The sequence below is a fragment of the Lissotriton helveticus genome, chromosome 1_1 (assembly GCF_964261635.1).
Source record: "Lissotriton helveticus chromosome 1_1, aLisHel1.1, whole genome shotgun sequence".
Classification (NCBI taxonomy): Eukaryota; Metazoa; Chordata; class Amphibia; order Caudata; family Salamandridae; genus Lissotriton; species Lissotriton helveticus.
This window is the reverse complement of record NC_136057.1, coordinates 1,767,710,069-1,767,727,270: the sequence shown is the minus strand read 5'-3', so window position 1 is coordinate 1,767,727,270 and position 17,202 is coordinate 1,767,710,069. Positions and strand designations below refer to the sequence as shown.

Below are 17,202 nucleotides of genomic sequence, written 5' to 3'. Positions count from 1 at the left end.
GCATCCAAGCATATGTATTTCAGCGGTCGGAGATTTGAACACAAAGTTCGGATTGGACAATCCAGTAGATCAAATGAATCCATGTAACTTGACTCAAGTGGATAGTAGCCACCATTAAACTACTTTCCACAAAGGTAGAGCTTAAATCTACTAAGGACCCTTAACAGAAAACCCACAGGAAAAACACATTTGAGCATCAGTAAAGTGTACAGGGCTGAAGATTGCATGACTGGAAATGCCAAGTAAGTATCAAGAATTCAACACATTTTACACTAGGAAGCACATTCCTGACTAATTGACTTATACTATATTTAGAGAGAGAGCTGGTGAAGGGAAATGTCTGTTAAGAGAGGGGCCTCTAAGACCCTCTTACTATATGCGGAGATATCTTTAAGAAGAAAATATTGTATTATAAGATGTGCCTGCAACAGTTGGTGAGGCTTTCTTTGAGGTGATGTTTGTGTGAGGAGGTTGTCGGTTACGGCAATTGTTGACAGAAGTAGTACGTACATGAGTGGGTATCTAGAGGGGAGTGGTGACTTAAAGGGGATGAAAATCGCTGATAGCTTCATTCAGGTGGGCCTTTCAAGAGGCAGAACCTTTAAACACACTTGATGAAAAACAAAAACTATGATGTAAATCTCTTAGATAAATGGATAAAAGAAGTAGCCTCTAGTACAACTGTAACAAGTCTCCTGACAGACATTTGTAACCTCATTGAAACCCGAGAGATGGTCCCCAATAGAAGCAACCACATTGTGTTACTCACCACCCCTGCCCTTGAGCACGTAGATGAAATGTAAGTCCTGATGTGATTTCTTCACCTATTAAGTGCCCTGAAGGACTTTGTTGCTCCATCACCAAATCTTAACATCAGAACAAACCATAACCGAAGAGAATTATTACTGGATACCCAAAGCATTGTGTTTGGAGAAGAACTGCAAAAATGGTTTTGTTAGGTGTTATTGAGCAGTTTTGCAGTGAGTAGAACTTCCTTATGATATTTGAACCAAAGACAGTCATGTTGTCATTGTGGTGTGCTATTGATTTCAGATAACTCAACAGTCTTCACAATTTGACAATTGCCCAATCACCAATGTGAGTGAAATGATGTAAAACTACTAACCCATTGTCGTTTTGGGAAACATAGCCTTATTATGGGTTACTTGCACATACCAATAGCCCAATTTTTTAAGGACTGGATGGCATTCCTAGCCTCTCTGTTTTATATCAATTCAAGTTATTACCTTTTGGTCTTCATGGTGCCTTACCTCGGCTATGCTTTAGGAGGTGGTCAGATCTGAGTAAACAAGAACCAGTCCTGTTTATTAATCTTCCCACAGATAAAAAGTAATATGCTAATTTCTGGTCCTGGGCTGGCTACTATCAATTACATAATAAAAATGTTGCTACCTGGCCAACCCCTTTAATAGATCAATTACAGAGCGCTTTCCTGAATCAACTCTATTCGTCTTGTTTCATGGCATCAGTGTTCCAACCTCTCCTTGTTATATTCAGATCCTGAGAACACTTTCTTTTCCAGGTCTCAAGTGGTGGAGTGTGTAGCTGCTCTTTTTGTTCAATTGGTTATTGTTCCAAAACAATTTTTAAACAATTATACAATCGAAAAATATCAATTCAGTCAGCAAATGCATGTTTTAGTGCTCCGTGCTGCAGTAGATATCCTTGTAAATGAGGAAAACTTGTGCAGTGCGTCAGTCAGGGAGTAGATTGATCAGTAGCCTTCTTTTTACTACAATTTTAAAAGTTGAGGTACTCTTTAGTCCTGGACACACATATAACGGTGTGTTTAGAGAAAAATTGTGTTTCGTAAGTCCATAAGAAAGTTCAGTATTCAAAAAAGTTCACAGAAGAGTTGTTCTTTGTCCTTTTTTAATTTATTTCACATAGATAGTAATCAGCTTTAAAACAACCAGCCAACACGTGTTTTGTCTAGGAGAGTACTCCCATGACTTCTTCAGGGCTGAGATACTGGAATCAAGGTGGTATGATCGAGATGCCGGTGATAATTCCAACCCGGCAGCAGGAAACTGAAGGGTAAGTAGAGCAGTGAAGGTTCTATGGCGTGGTCTGGTCGAAGTGGTTTAGACAATTCAAAGGGGCATGGATACGTATACGGGTAAGATTGGGGTACTTAAGTGATTCAGGTCGGCGTGGCAGAGAGTATCACACAGTTAACGTAAATTCAGGAAAAATGGGGATAACACGAGAAGACATGGGTGTGTCTGCTACCGGTAATTCCTATGTTGCAGGAAGCGTCCTCCATGGCTCACATCCAGAACGGTGTGTTGTGGGTCCCCACAACACATAAATGAAAACGGACAAAGAACAGCTATTCTGCAAACATTTTTGAGTAATGAACTTTCTCATGGACTTACGTAACACAATTGTTCTCTAAACACACCGTTATATGTGTGCCCAGGATTATAGAATACAATTTTGGTGTAGGTGTTCCTACACTCACACAGGGGTTACAGGGGTCTCCCCTAACTGGTTAACACCATATTTATTTGAACTTTTTTCACACATACGCAAATATAGCAGAGTGCCACTACTTCCTATCTGCTGAAATCCCTCCCCTTTGAGTATATTAAACGTTGAGGTATCGAGTTCCAGATTTTAAGGGATACACTCAAGAATGCTCTGCCTCGCATAGATGATTTTTTTCAATCTACCTGGTTCATGTAAATGGATAGTTTTGCTTCTGAATGATCATCTGCCACCAGAGGGGATTAGACTCTGAGCTAGATATATTGGTGTGTCATGGTGGATAGCTTTGGTTGTTAGGCAGACAATTTTGAGGGCAATCCTATCTATGATTGGGAGCAGCTGTAATATCAGCAGTGATGGTGTGATGCGATTGAACTGTCTGGCACTTGTTATTAGTCTTGCTGATGCATTGAGGGTTGCACTTAGTTGTGCCAGATGTGTTTTGGGAATCCCCAGTAGGGTTGTGTTCCTGTAGTCAAGTGTGGCAACAACCAGAAATTGGACTGCAATTTTAATGTCTGTTGTTGGAATAAAAGATTTAAGCTTCAGTAATCTAAGATTAAAGAGGACTCCTTTAGTGGTGGATGACATATGGGTTTCGATGTTAAAGCTCTTATCTAGAACTATCCCAAGGGATTTAGAGGAATTGACAATGTTGAGAGAGCAGTCCAGAGCATCCACCTGTTTTAGCCATTCCCATATTAAGGACGAGCTATTGGGCAGGGTAATGAGAAGGAATTCCATCTTTTGCGAGTTCAGTTTCAGGTTGTAGTGCGTAAGCCAGGCTTTTTGTCTTTTTAAGAGTGACTTTGAGGCGAGCGATGTCGTTAGGGGATGCAATCTTTGAGTAGATTTGTAGGTCTTCGGCATACATGTGTTAAGTGAAGTTAGCTTGTTTTAGGATCTCTGTCAAACGTTAAAGTAAAGGTTGAAGAGCATTGGAGAGATTAGAGAGCCTTGTGGGACTCCCAGTCTGACCTGTGAAGGGTAATAGAGTGTGTTGTCCAGCTTGACTAGTTAGGAACTGTTGTGAAGGTAGAAGGCAAACCATTGAGGGTTGGGTCCCATCAGGCCCATTCTGTCTTTGAGGAGTGGGGTGTGTAGTGGTTGCCCTGTAAAAGGCTGATGACAAATAAAGAAGAATGAGTAGCTATGAATTGTTTTGGGCCAGAACTTTGAATGCATCATTCATTATATGATGTAGGACAGTCTCTGTGATGTTACTGGGTCTGAAACCCAATTGAAACTTATCGAGCAGGCCGAAGTTGAAGCTATGTTGACACAGTTGCTTATTTATGGTTTTCTCTAGGAGCTTTACTTGTTAAAGGGTGTTAGTGACTGGAAAATAGTTATTAAGATCATTGGGGTCAACAACAGACTTTTTGAGCAGTGAGATTACTTGGCCAAACTTTAGGCAGTCAGGTATTGTGCTTTGTGACAGAGGGAGGTTTACAATGGCCATCCAGAGAGGGGGGAAAAGGTGGTTGAGATCTTTTGTAAGGATTGATGATATGGGTTCTTTAAAGTGCGATGTGAGTTTAATGGCTGTGAGGATTTGTTGTATCTCATCTACGTTTAATATTTTGAAATCCTGCCAGAGGACCTCGTTTTTGGTTGTTAGTAATTGTTGGTGGTGAGATTTGTTGTTTATTGAGCAATCCTATTGAGCATGGAAAGTGTTTGGGGTAAATCCCAGAGAGATCTATGTTGCATGGGAATACATTTTACAATTTGGCAGATTTTACCTTCAAAGAAGGATGCAAAGTCTTTGCATTTAATGTTGGATGAAGAGGCTGTCTCTTTATCGTAGGATACATTGGTGCTACATTGATTACCTATGTCTAGGCCAGGATACATAAGTGAGGGAGTGATTAACTATATCCAATTGAGTTACCATAATAGATATTAGATCGAATCAAGTGTTAAATATGCTCAAAAATGCGATGGAAATTATAATATTCCCAAAAAATTAAATTATGTTTTTTATATTGAGATTTTATGAATTTTTAAGACAAGTGTTCATGTTCTACTTTTAAAGGGTACCTTTGATTGCCCTTCAATCCAGTTTATATGATATACAATCGCAGATGTTTCATTTTTATCTGTATTTTCCAAATGCTTTTATGACTTAATCTGTTGAATAATGCTGTTGGAATGAATGATACGTTGGTGTGGCTATCAGGAAACATCAGGCACAACTGTTGTCTAAATATTTCAAAGAGTTTGCGAGGATGATTTTTGGAATAGTCTAGTTGAGAAGTCAAGTAGGATGTGTAGGGAAGTAGGATCTACTTCTTTGGTTACCCCTCATTTTGCCTGGTGCTAAGCTGTATTTTGACAAGTCTGACTGGGGTCCTGCTAATCAGGACCCCAGTCAATCTGCTTTCTCCCTGAATGGCTGTGTTGAGTACTTAGGTACATCCCAGATTGGATACTGGGGTACCCTTATAAAACTCTAGTATATGGTAAGGAGGTACCCAGGGCACAGGTACCACAGAGGTAACCCATGGGCTGAAGCATGTATTTTGCCACCAATTAGAGACCATTCACAATGGAACTACAGTCCTGCCATTACAGTATGTGTAAGTTGGTGCTAGCACCACTTACTAAAGATATAGGTTTACTATATCTAAGGTCACTGCACTTAAAACCTATAAGTTACCCCTCTAGCAGCCCTTTTGCAATCCTGAAGGCAGGGTGCTGGTTCTAACTGAGAGGGTGTCCTTGCATGAGCAGGACACCTCTGCAGCCTATGGAGCCCATTATCCTGGGTTATCAGTGAAGCAGCCATATACTATTTAGATGGGCACAGCGCAATTACGCGATGACCATCTTAAAAATGGCTGCAACGAATCCTATCATGTTTAGTATCAAAACTGTTGGAATCATACCCCCACACCAAAAACGGTGTGGGAGGTATGATTCCAAGCATCTGAAGAGCCCTCCGCTAGGCTTTCAGTGTTCGCTGTACCAGCCTTCTAGACCCAGACAGCACAAAATGGTAGCTGCCCACCAGAGACACATTTCTGCCCCCCTACTGCTGAGACAAGCTCGAGCAGTCGAAGGTGGAACAACCGGCATCCTTTCACAGGGATGTGGAATCACCTCCCAGACGGGATTTAGTGCATTAGGATGGGCTGGGTGCGCTTGCCAGTACCACTCAGTCTGCATGAGGGGCACATTTGGTGTCCCTGTGCATAGTCCAGTTCAAACCAGTTTTGGGAACTACAAAGGGCATGGGAGTAACCTCCCTCCTGTCCAGACCCTCCCCCTGGGAGGGTTCCCTGAATCTTCTCAACCCTTTCCCTAGGGTAGTTAAGGGCTTGGTGAAGGTCCCTAGATTTGTTACGGCAGAGCTTTTCAAACTCTGTGTCATGACACATTATTGTGTCGCCTGCCATGTGTGGGTGTGTCGCAGGACGACGCATAGACACGGTCTACTCATCACTCAGGACGGTACTGTTCATGTCAGTGATGCAGTACCTGTTCCTGCAGAAGGCGGAAAGGAGGAGCCTCGCACTGCCGTTCTACTGCGGGCCCAGCGGTGAGTATAATATTGCGGCATGAATGTCTGGGGATGGAGCCGCTAGACAGAAGAATTAGGAAAGGCTTTCAGTGACGCTCATTACCCTGATGCGTATGCCAGGGAAATACTGGCCATGAAAACAACTTCCGGAAGACAGGATACAGGTGAGTTCAGGGAATTTTGTTAGACAATCTTACACAAATGCGTTCCCACACGTGTTCTTGCTGCTCAAAATTAATTTGTCAGGACACACAAAATTGGAGCACAAAAACACAGATCTTGATAGGCTCAAAGCAAAACAGACGGATGTATGGCATTACAACGCATGCTTTTATTTATTTATAAATTTATAGCGCGCCTGAATCAGCCCCGAAGGGGTATCTCTGCGCGTTGCTTCTGGTAGGGCATTAAAGAACATCCTGAGATATAGAACTGTACGGATAACAGGAGAGATCATTGATCTTGTGTGAAGAGGTATGTTTTTAGATTTTTCCTGAAGGAGAGGAGATTAGGGGTATGTCTCAGCTGTAAGGGCAGAGAGTTCCATAACATGGGGCCCTTAAGCGAGAGGGCCCGTCCTCCTTGTCTTGCTCTTGTCACTCTGGGCACCTTCAGCAACATAGTGCTGCTAGAACGTAGAGCACGTCCTGGTGAGTAAAGGACGAATATGTCTTTTAGGTATTTGGGGCCAGACCCATAAATACACTTGTGCATTATGCAGCATATTTTAAAGTTGACACGTTGTCTCACCGGAAGCCAGTGGAGGTGAGAGAGGAGTGGGCGAGAAGGAGTACGGGGAAAAGCATTCAAGATGAGCCTAGCTGCGGTATTCTGTACTACCTGCAGTCTGTCCAGTTGTTCTTGATTGGCAGATGTGAGGAGTCCATTGCAACAGTCCATCCGACCGATGACCAATGCTTGTACCAGCGTCTTCCTGTGGATGTCAGGCAGGAAGGGGAAAATGCGTCGTAAGAGGCCAATTACTCGGAAACAGGTTCCAGTAACTTGATTGACATGATCTTTTAATATCAATGCTTGGTCTAGGCGCACTCCCAGATTTTTGACACTCTGTTTTGGTACAGGGACAGGTCCCAGCTCAAGTGGCCACCAGTCGGGGGACCATAGTAGGGTGGCCCCTCCAAACAACATGACTTCAGTTTTGGTCACGTTGCATTGGAGGAAGTTCTGGGCCATCCAATCTGCCACGGCTCTCATACCATCTTGAAAAGATTCTATAACTGTTGGTGTGAGAGTTTGGAAGGGGTACAGCAACTGGGTGTCATCAGCGTAGGAGATTGAGATTTTACCACGCATGCCTTTAAAACGCAGTTTTTACAACGCATGCTTTTACAACGCACAGCGCTTAGGGGTGCTGGATAGTGAATAGTTTAATTTACTATTCCAACTCCAGTCCCCGTGGATAGTAGGGAAGGTGTTGGATAGTAAATTAAATCTATTCCCTATCCTAGAGCGCCCCCCAGCGCTATGCGTTGTAAATGACATGCGTTGTAATAGTTGCGTCGTAAAGGCACTGCGTGGTAAAAGTTGCGTTGTAAAGGATGTTTCCCAAAACAGACTACTATCCACAAAACTGCTCAAGGAGGGAATCAGTTTTAACAATGGACATCCAATCCTTATGGCATTTTAGCCAATAAGAAATAGGAGCGCGCAGAGCCCGAATACCAAAAAATCCTGGGGTCAATCAGGACCTCGTTTGGAAAAAGAATTCAAGCATTTTGCAAAATAAATAATCCAGGAAGTGCGATATGGCGCTCCTTCAAACACCGCCATGAAGTTTACAATCTGAGTGGAATTCGCAGAGATGCAGGCTCGATAACCAGTTGGCGTTTATAGCCGCACTGTTTGGGGATAAAAATTACTGCTTTAGCAAATTTGCCTGCAAACTGTACTCCTAGGAGACTTCTCAAATCTCTCTTCACATGAGCAAATATACATGATAACTTGTCTGAATCCTGTCAGGTTCATGAAGTTATTCGTTCTTTTGAGTACAAAACAAACATCTTACTTAAGTGCCAACAGACTCTAGAGCAGAGGTGTTCAAACTGTGGGGCGCGCCCACCTGGGGGGTGCCCCTTGGTGGTCCGTGGCTACATTCTCGTCTGAGGATTGCTTTCCATCAAGAGATTAGATGTCATTCTATGGTTCAGACTGGAAGGGAGTATGTGCCAAAAAACTATGGGGCATCACCGGATTTTATCGCTGAGATAACGTGCTATTAGCAACGTTTATCACAAAAGCGATAGCGGCAAAATCCGTGAATATCGCTGAGAATACAGCGATATTCACGCATTATCGCCAACAGGGTCTTAGCCATTATATCCACCTCCCATTGCATATAATGGTTAAGAACTGGTCTGAGCAGGCGTTAGTTTTTGGAGATATTTGCGCTTAGCGCGAATATTTCCATCGCTACGCCTGTGTTTGGTAATAGGCGATAGCAATGTTAGCGACTGCTTTCAGTCGTTAACAGGTTGGGTACGCCCACTTTGCATGTCATTAGCCATAAATATCGCTGACATGCAAAGCAGGCCCCAAACCGCTCGTTATCGCCTACAAGCTGTCGCTAACTGCTGCTAACTGCTGTTAGCGACAGCTTGCTAATAGGGCGATAGAATTATCGCCGCTTAGCGGCCAAAAAACGGCCGCTGAAGCGGCGATAATTCTCTATCGCCCGCCTTGATAATATGCCCCCAAATTTCCCCTGTTGGCCATACGGATTCCCACTAGCAAACTTCACATTTGAGAAAGAGAAGAGGCATTTGTAGTTGTTCCATAGAAGAAGGTGCTCTTAGACATCACAATCCACGACAGAACCACAAAGGGTGGCTTCACACTGAGAAGTCACTGCTGTCGTGGAAGGAACTCTTGTGCATCTACTGCTGGGATGTCCTTAATAATAAACTTTCAGAGTACTGTGGTCATGAGTGGCATTCATGCTGAATATATAAAAATCCAGAGTTCAGAGCAGTGAATCTTACAAATATTTAAAGATGCATAGCTAAGTTTTGCAACAGTTGTAAATGTGACCAAGATCCTCTTTATGGTGCACCACAGTAATGAATTGAATATTATGTAATTATTTGCCCAGTTCATTCACAAATGCTCTGATAGAGTCACATTATGTAGGTTCCTTAGGGTAGTTTTAAGCGCATTAACAGAAAGCCTTTGAGTGTATCTTCAGACCTTTCCGATTTTTTGGGGGAGTTGCCAGAAAAAGAATTCTTCGCATTATTACTGAAACTGGCTTTTAGTTGCTGCATTCTTGAAAAAAACACACAAACTTTCAAAAAAGCAGTCACACAAACATACTGACACGTGCCGGCATTCACAACTGAACACAAAGTCACTCAATTGGCGATGCATTCACATATCACACAAAGACACAGACATACAAAAGCACAAATTTCACTTGCACATACAAAACGTTCATATTTACAAAAACACACATCAGAAGGCACACTCATTTGCATACACACAATCAGACCCATACTCTGATATACAAACACACGAGCACACACCAACAGACACCAGCAACTGAGAGCGCACAGTCAACCATGTTCGAGACATCCAGTGTTATTATGAACGCGCCATCATCTGCTCTTCTCCAGTGCTTAAGTTGTAAAAAAAATAGAAGAAAAAAAATTCGTGCCAAGCCCTCGTCAGGAGGCTATCACAGCCTGATCCACCCATTGCCCCAGGCAAACCGGGTCTGGTGGCTTAGTAGCCTAGTGTATCCACTGTAGGGGCCTGTGTTTGACCTCATGGTCACAGGTTCTAATCCTGGCTGGTCCACTCAGCCATTCATTCATCTGAGGTCGATAAAATGAGTACCATTGGGTTGGGTAACATTAAACACCTGTTATTCAGCACCTTGAGACACACGGGTGATAAGTGCGCTTTACAAATACATGTGTTATGTTATGTTTTATGTTATGTGAGAGCTGCCAATGATATCACCTTCACAACTACAAACCATCACACACCTATAGGTGTGACAATTCAAACTATTCAAGGCCCCACAGCTATAAGAATTGCTTATATGGGAGGTATTAGTAATTTTTTCTTGAGATATGTTGCGCCCCTATACATTTTGTTATTTACATTTTCTTTGGCATGTATTTGACATTATCTCTTATATGCAGCTAATTTATTTTCTGGTTTGCTAGAAAAACTGTATTATTGTGTCACAAGCTGATGCACGTCTAAAAAGTGTGTCACCAACATGAAAAGTTTGGAAAGCACTGTGTTACGGGATAAGATTCAGATCAGACACCACTGCACTTCTACCATCTGGGCACACTGGACTTCGTTTGGGCCTGACTCTGTCTCCCTTTCAGTCTGCTGCATCGTCTGTGCCTGTGCATCATACAGGAACCTTCCAAGGCCTATGAAGCATCAAAGACACCTGAAGAAATCTCCCATGGAGGGAAGGAGTCACTCACTTGCAATTGCAGGCACCGCAACTAAGTTGACCGGTCTGCAGATCGTGAGCTCCTCCATGGGCTCTGCAACACAGGTGGCAGTATTCCATAGCTCCCAAGGCCTGCTCTACCCTCTCTCCAAGTTTGAGGCCAGTATCCCTCGTGGGGGTTGCAATAACCGAACCCCTGTGCACCGCATCCAACTTGCATTTACAAAAGCTTGTTGGTATCTTTCTAAGAAGATCTTTGAGCTCCAAGTAGCCCCAACTTCGAGCATCTCCTGTGACCAGAATCTCCAGCCACACCACATCATGTGCATCGTGGCCTGCATCTTTTGCTGAGCTGCTTGAGGTCCTCTCGCGACTCCAGTGCGTCCGGCCTGTGGGTCCACTTGATTATTTCAGCCTCCAACTCTCTGCGTGAAATTTTCCGGATTGCGAAATCTCTTTTTAATCCACCTTCTCCCTTCTTCCCCTCTGATGATAGTTTAGGGCACTGCAACAATCTGGCAGTATTCTTTTTTTTAATTCAAGATATTTATCGGGCATTCTCCCCGACCCCAGTATTTCAAAACGCCTCTCCTTCGGATAACTAGCCCCTAACGCTTGATTTCTCCCTAACGGAAATTCCTCCCATGGATTTAAAGCTCCTAAAAAAACAATCTTAACCAATTGAGATCTGGATCCCCCAGAGATGCCCCCCCATTACATTAAATCAGGCTTTTGGTACATTTTCCCCAACCAAATTGGACCTTATCAATATTTCACTCTCCTCTGGGCTCGTTTCCTCTCTTTGTAAACGGGACATGGTCAAAGCCCCCCTAAAAAAACCGAATTTGGATCCAGAAGTGTTTGCGAATTACCGTCGGATCTCACTTCTGCCAAGGATTGCAAAAATGGCTGAAAAGTATGTCAACTCCATCCTCTCTGCTTTTTTGGAGAAGAATGAATGCTTTCATCCCTCACAAACTGGCTTTATACCCCAACAGGACACGGAGACCGCCCTGCTGGTAGTAGCTGCTCCACAGCAGTTGTTCTCCTAGACCTTAGTGCAGCCTACGACACGGTTAACCATCAACTACTTATTTCGAGACTCAGAGAGGTAAGAGTGACAGGAACGGCACTTAAGTGGCTAGAGTCCTTTTTGGATAACAGATCATTTCAAGTCTTTGAGGATAACTTTATCTCTGAAAGAATGCCTCTGAAATGTGGGGTTCCTCAGGGCTCTTCCCTGTGCACCACGCTTTTTAATGTTCACATGAGCCCGTTGGCCGAGGTTGGTAAGCCCTTTGGCATTCAGATTGTTACTTATGCTGACGACACTCAGCTGATTGTCTCCCTAAGCTAATTTAATAAAGCGGAAACCAATCTGGTCGGTTTTCTTGAAAGGGTGTCCGCCTGGATGTAAGGCTCGTTTTTGGAACTCAATGGGGCAACAAATGAGCTGATGTTCTTGGGTAAAGCATCCCCCCTGAATACCAGCTCACTCTGGCCTAGATGTTTGGGCACAATGCCTCCTCCTAAAGATCAGATAAAAAAAGCCTTGGTATTTGGCTGGATCACACTCTAAACTTTAAGGAGCAAGCGCGAAAGGTGGCAGGCACCTGCTATGGGATTTTGAAGATGATAAGAAAAATCCTTCCCATGCTGCCTTCAATGCTAGGAGATTGTTGGTTCAAGCGCTGATTCTTTCGCGACTTGACTATGCCAATGCTCTCTATTTAGGATCTCCGTGCTCAATGATTAAAAAACTGCAGACTGTACAAAACTGTGCAGCACGCCTCCTTATGCAGGCCCCTAATCGGGAATCTGCAAGGCCATTTATCGCCACCCTCCACTGGCTTCCCGTCGCGGAAAGAGCTCAGTTTAAAGCATTGTGTATCATCCTTAAGACCTTGTCTTCCAAGGGTCCACCGATTCTCTAGTCTATCACTTCTTCCTATTGTCACAATAGATCCCTGTGTTCCGGGAATAAGCATCTGGCAGTTGTTCCCAAGATAAAAAGGTCCCGGTGTGGGGGACGCCTGTTCTTCTACAATGCGGCTAAATTGTCGAACCAGCTACCTAATCATATCCATCTTGAGGATAAGTACTTGTCTTTTTGAAAACTTAAAACATTTCTGTTTCCTTGAAGACTTGCTGTAGTTCTATTGATGACTCTGCTCTTAGCGCTGGGAGGCCTTCTGGTAGCCATGAGCTATAGAAATGCAAATTCATATCATATCATTTATATAGTATCAGGGTCACATTTGTTTCTTTTGGTCTCTCCTGATTGCTCGGGGCCTGCCCTGACTACCCTGCCTTTGGTGAGTCCCCTGGATCTTGCTGGTCCCGAAATGGCTCCTTCTTTGATTCCTGCGTGGGTTGTCTTTGCCAAGGCTTGTTGGTACTCCCGCCAGGCACTGACCCCTCACCACTCGACAACCTTTGTGGGACAGTTCGTACATGACTCCTGGTCCTCCTCAGTGTCGCTTGGTCCTCACAGCTGCAGAGTCAATGTCCTTGTCATCCATCCTGCAACACCTGACATCGGAGGGCATTCGTCTTCCAAGTCTCCTGGTCACCCCTGAGTGACATTGACTCTGTCCCCACTGCTTGCAGGTACCTTTCATCAGGAATCCATCCTCATATTCCACCAGAAATGTCTTCCTTCCGTCACAGTGGCATTTTCCTGATGTCCTCCATTGGGTTTGACAACGGTTCCTAACACCACTTCACTTGTATGCAGTGGGCTTCCCTGGTGTAAGTAACATGGGTACTAGGATATACACGGGTGGGGTGGCTCTTCAACCTTCTCGTCTTCCACGGGTTTTCTTCAGCGTCCACAGTGAAGTGTTCTAAGGGCCAGATGTATCAACATTCCCTTTTGCGATTTCTAAATAGCGATTTTTAAGGAATCGCTATTTAGAAATCGCAAAATGGTATGTATGTAGAAATTCGCTTTTTTTAGCGATTTCTTAAAATTCCTTCATTGCGGTTAGCAAATTGCTAATCGCAATTAAGGAATTATTTCCCAATTATTTCTAGGAGGCCCATAGGAATGAATGTGAAATTATTATCAATTTGCGAGTCTCAAGAACACCCTGCTGCACCCCTGAAAATGACATGTGTGCGCATATGGCGCACATACATTCCCTAAGGGCATGTATGAGCGTCACATGGCACCTTTACAAATTGCATAAAGTGCATTTGTAAAAGAAATCGCAAATTACCACCAACTACAAGTTGGTGGTAATTTGCGATTCCTTAAGGGCATTTTGGATTTTTTTTTTTGCTTAATACATTGCATTTAAGGAATCGCAAAATTTGCGATTCCTTAAATGCAATCGCAAAATAAGGAATGGCAAATTTTGCGATTCCTTATTTTGCACCAAAATTGTTTCATACATACCATTTATCGAAAATGGGTTCGCAAACGCCGAAATTCTGCGAATTTCGGCGTTTGCGAACCCATTTGGCCTTGATACATATCGCCCCTAATCTTTAAAAATACAACTGTGACATGCACATAGACTTGTACGGAGCACGCAGTAGTGTTCTCACACTTGTGTGGTTCTGTGAGTCCCCAGCAATTTGACGTCCTCTCGACATCGTCCTGACTCAAGTCATGGTTCTTATACCACTTTCTTAATATATGGTTTGGTCCCCCCTGGGATCCACTGGGTATACTGTGCTATGTACTGTGGTTCTTGCTAAAGTTTTGGGTGCATTCTGTTTATCTCCATGTAGGAGATCTTGGAACGTACTAGAGAGTATTATACAATAAGTACATATTTTTATAAATACTCGGTGTGGTTCTTTTTCACTTAATCTATAGTATAAAATTGCATTCTGGTAAAACAACGGCTTTACACTCTTTCAGGACTAAGCCTGAAAGAAGCTCTCCACAGCTACCAATTAGAGAGCTTTCTAAGGTTGTCTAAGACCTCTTAATTCACCATAAGGGTTGTCTGGACTGGTGCAAAGTGTCCACTTATATAAGTGCACATCACATACCAGTTCGCTTCACACATTGGTGTGAAGTGGTTGGGATTCAAGCCTGCATTGTTTTACCAGATAAATCTTTGTATTGATTAATTGAAAAACCATCACTACTTCTAGGCACATATAATACAAGCTTAGAATAAGTAAGTGGGTCTAGCACACCCGTTCTCCAAACTCAGAGAGTTTAGCTCCCACTAGGTTAGGTAGGTATAACACCTTACCACACTTAGTATGTCCTCCAAAGGAGATGCCAGTGGCTCTCTGACTATTAGAAACAGTGACCTTTCATTCCAAGAACTGAAAGCACTGTGTGCCTCTAGATAGAAAGTTGAAGACAGGGAAAGGAGCCTACACTCAACGCCTCTCTAGAGGTGTTACTGTTAGATGACCTCAGTAAAACCAGTGGGTCAGATGAATAGGATAGAGTGGGTGGGACAGGGCAGGAGGATAGGCCAGGAGGGGAGAACCCCTTTGACCTAGAATCTAACGCTGACCAGGTGGAGCCTCATGACTCCCACCTTGACACTTCAGACCTCCCAGTGGAGATATATTGAGTGAAATGAATGGCGTTTTACGCAATGCATCGTTGATGCTTTTTGCCATAGGCTTTTCGTTTTTTTTTCTGCTTTTCATACCATTAGCCTAGAATGTGGGGGTAAATGGGAATTAAGAATGGACATGAATGATTAAAAGCAAAAAAACGTTAATGACTAGAAAGGAATGGAGATTTGAGCCCCTCCATTTAGAATACATTAAAGCTGTGATGTATAAGGGACAGAGAAAAATGACATGGTTGTGGTTTTTAACTGTGCTCTCAATGTTGCCTTTAGATTCTCGAGACTCATAGGTAGAGGACCTCCTAAAGGGAGAGGCAGACAATTGGTCTGATATTGGTGAGATGACTTGAAATTTACCTATTCCCACGTGTGTAGTGGGGTGATTTGTCACTGGTTTTTCACATACACTTGGCTATCATTTTGTTTATATGGGATGTAAATATGGTTTGATACAGTGAATGTGTTTTTATGTTCACAGAAAACGGACCAGACTGCAGTTGGTTCCTTGATTGTCCATATAAATAAGTATGTTTTGTTGCTTTAATTAACATTGACAGAAGAGTGACATGATGTTGGTCCTGAAGAATGCCATGAACCTCTGGTCATCAAGGCAGAAACATGTTGACCTAGTCTTATAGGGAACATCCATATCCCTTTGCCTCACACTGTTTTTTATCTCCATCCACAGGGGATATTTATTACATTTATTTTCCTCTGATGAGATCGTTTTAACTCACTTTTGAATTATTTTTTGCACGCTGCCCTTCACTCATAGAAACATTGGAGACAAAAACACCTCACGCTCCTATCCTGAGGGGGAGTGTATACGATGGAACCCAATGCTGAAGCATGTCACCTCTGGGTGAGTGAGGGTTCTCGTCTTTAGAAAGCAATTGCTTCCTAATTATCATAATCAATATTTACATTTAGTTGGCACACCATCCGGTTACTTTTTGTGAGTTGTATAGAGTGGAGTGGTACCGTGGATGGTAATAATTCCTCCATTTATGACCTTTTTGTGAGATTATACTCCCAGAGGAGAACACAGGTGGCTTAGAGGATGCCCCCTTTGATCCTCCTGGGAAGGTGCAGAGTAGACCAAGGAGGTCTTAATTCTCCTCTGCAGAATCCAATGTCTCAGGACATTCAGCAGGGACCTCCATTTCTAGTAAGAGGGGGAACTCTTTTGATAGGGAGTACCAACTTCTTGAGCTTGGGAAAGGTAAACTTAGGCTCAGGCAACTGCAGTTGGCTTTTGACAGAGAGTCCCTGGAAGTTCAGAGAGCAAGTGAGAAATTGGGACTAGAGTCCCGTGGTGGCAGCAACAGTGTCCCAAGATATAAGAAACATTCATTTGAACATAGGAACCTGGACAAGATTGTCCCTTTCCACCATGTTGGAGATGACATCCACAAATGGATAACTGCTTCAGAAAGGGCCTGTAAAATTCAGAGGGTCCCTTAAGAGCAGTGGTCAGTTATCTTGTGGATCTACTTTGCTGACAAAGGTAGAGATAAGCTCCTTACTGTTAGAGAGGAGGAGGTTGACAATTCTGCAGTCTTGAAGAGTACTTTCATTGATGAGCTTGGCCTAACCACTGAACAATACAGGATTACGTTTAGAGACACCCAGAAAGCACAGACCCAGGACTGGGTACATTTTGTGGATTAAGGCTCTGGAAGGTTGGTTGCTTGGCAGAAAAGTGCATGACTACCAAGGATTGTATAGTATGGTTATGAGGGAGCAGATCCTTAATGATTGTCAGAACCAGATTTTGCCCAGTACCTAGTGGACTCTGATCTGACTTCTCCCCAAGAATTGGGAAAAATGGCGGATAGGTGGGTTAGAACCAGGGTGAAGCAGAAAAATCAGAACAAAAGTTTTGACCAGAAGAAGCAAGAGTCTTCTAAAACTCAAGATAAGGGAGGGGACAAGCGCAAAGTCAAGAGAGTCAAGGGCCCCAAAAACCTGCACCTGGGCGGTAGTCACAATCCAACAAGAAAGTTGAAAAGAAACCTTGGTGTTACTTTTGTAAGGTGAAATCCCATTGTACAAAAGATGCTGATTGTCCAAAAGTCAAGGACAACACTCCTACTACCACTTCCCCATAGGCAACTGCGCCCCCTAGGGCAGGTACAAGTGGTAGTACAGTAAACAAGGGAATAGTAGGGTTAACCTTGGGT

At 43.3% G+C, this 17,202-nt stretch overlaps 1 protein-coding gene across 1 annotated transcript in view; it reads right to left on the bottom strand.

Annotated features, from left to right (window-relative positions):
- The window catches only part of LOC144752100 (complement C3-like), a 1,799,539-nt gene that overhangs the window by 786,391 nt on the left and 995,946 nt on the right, over positions 1–17,202 (bottom strand). The gene's annotated exons all lie outside the window — the stretch shown is intronic.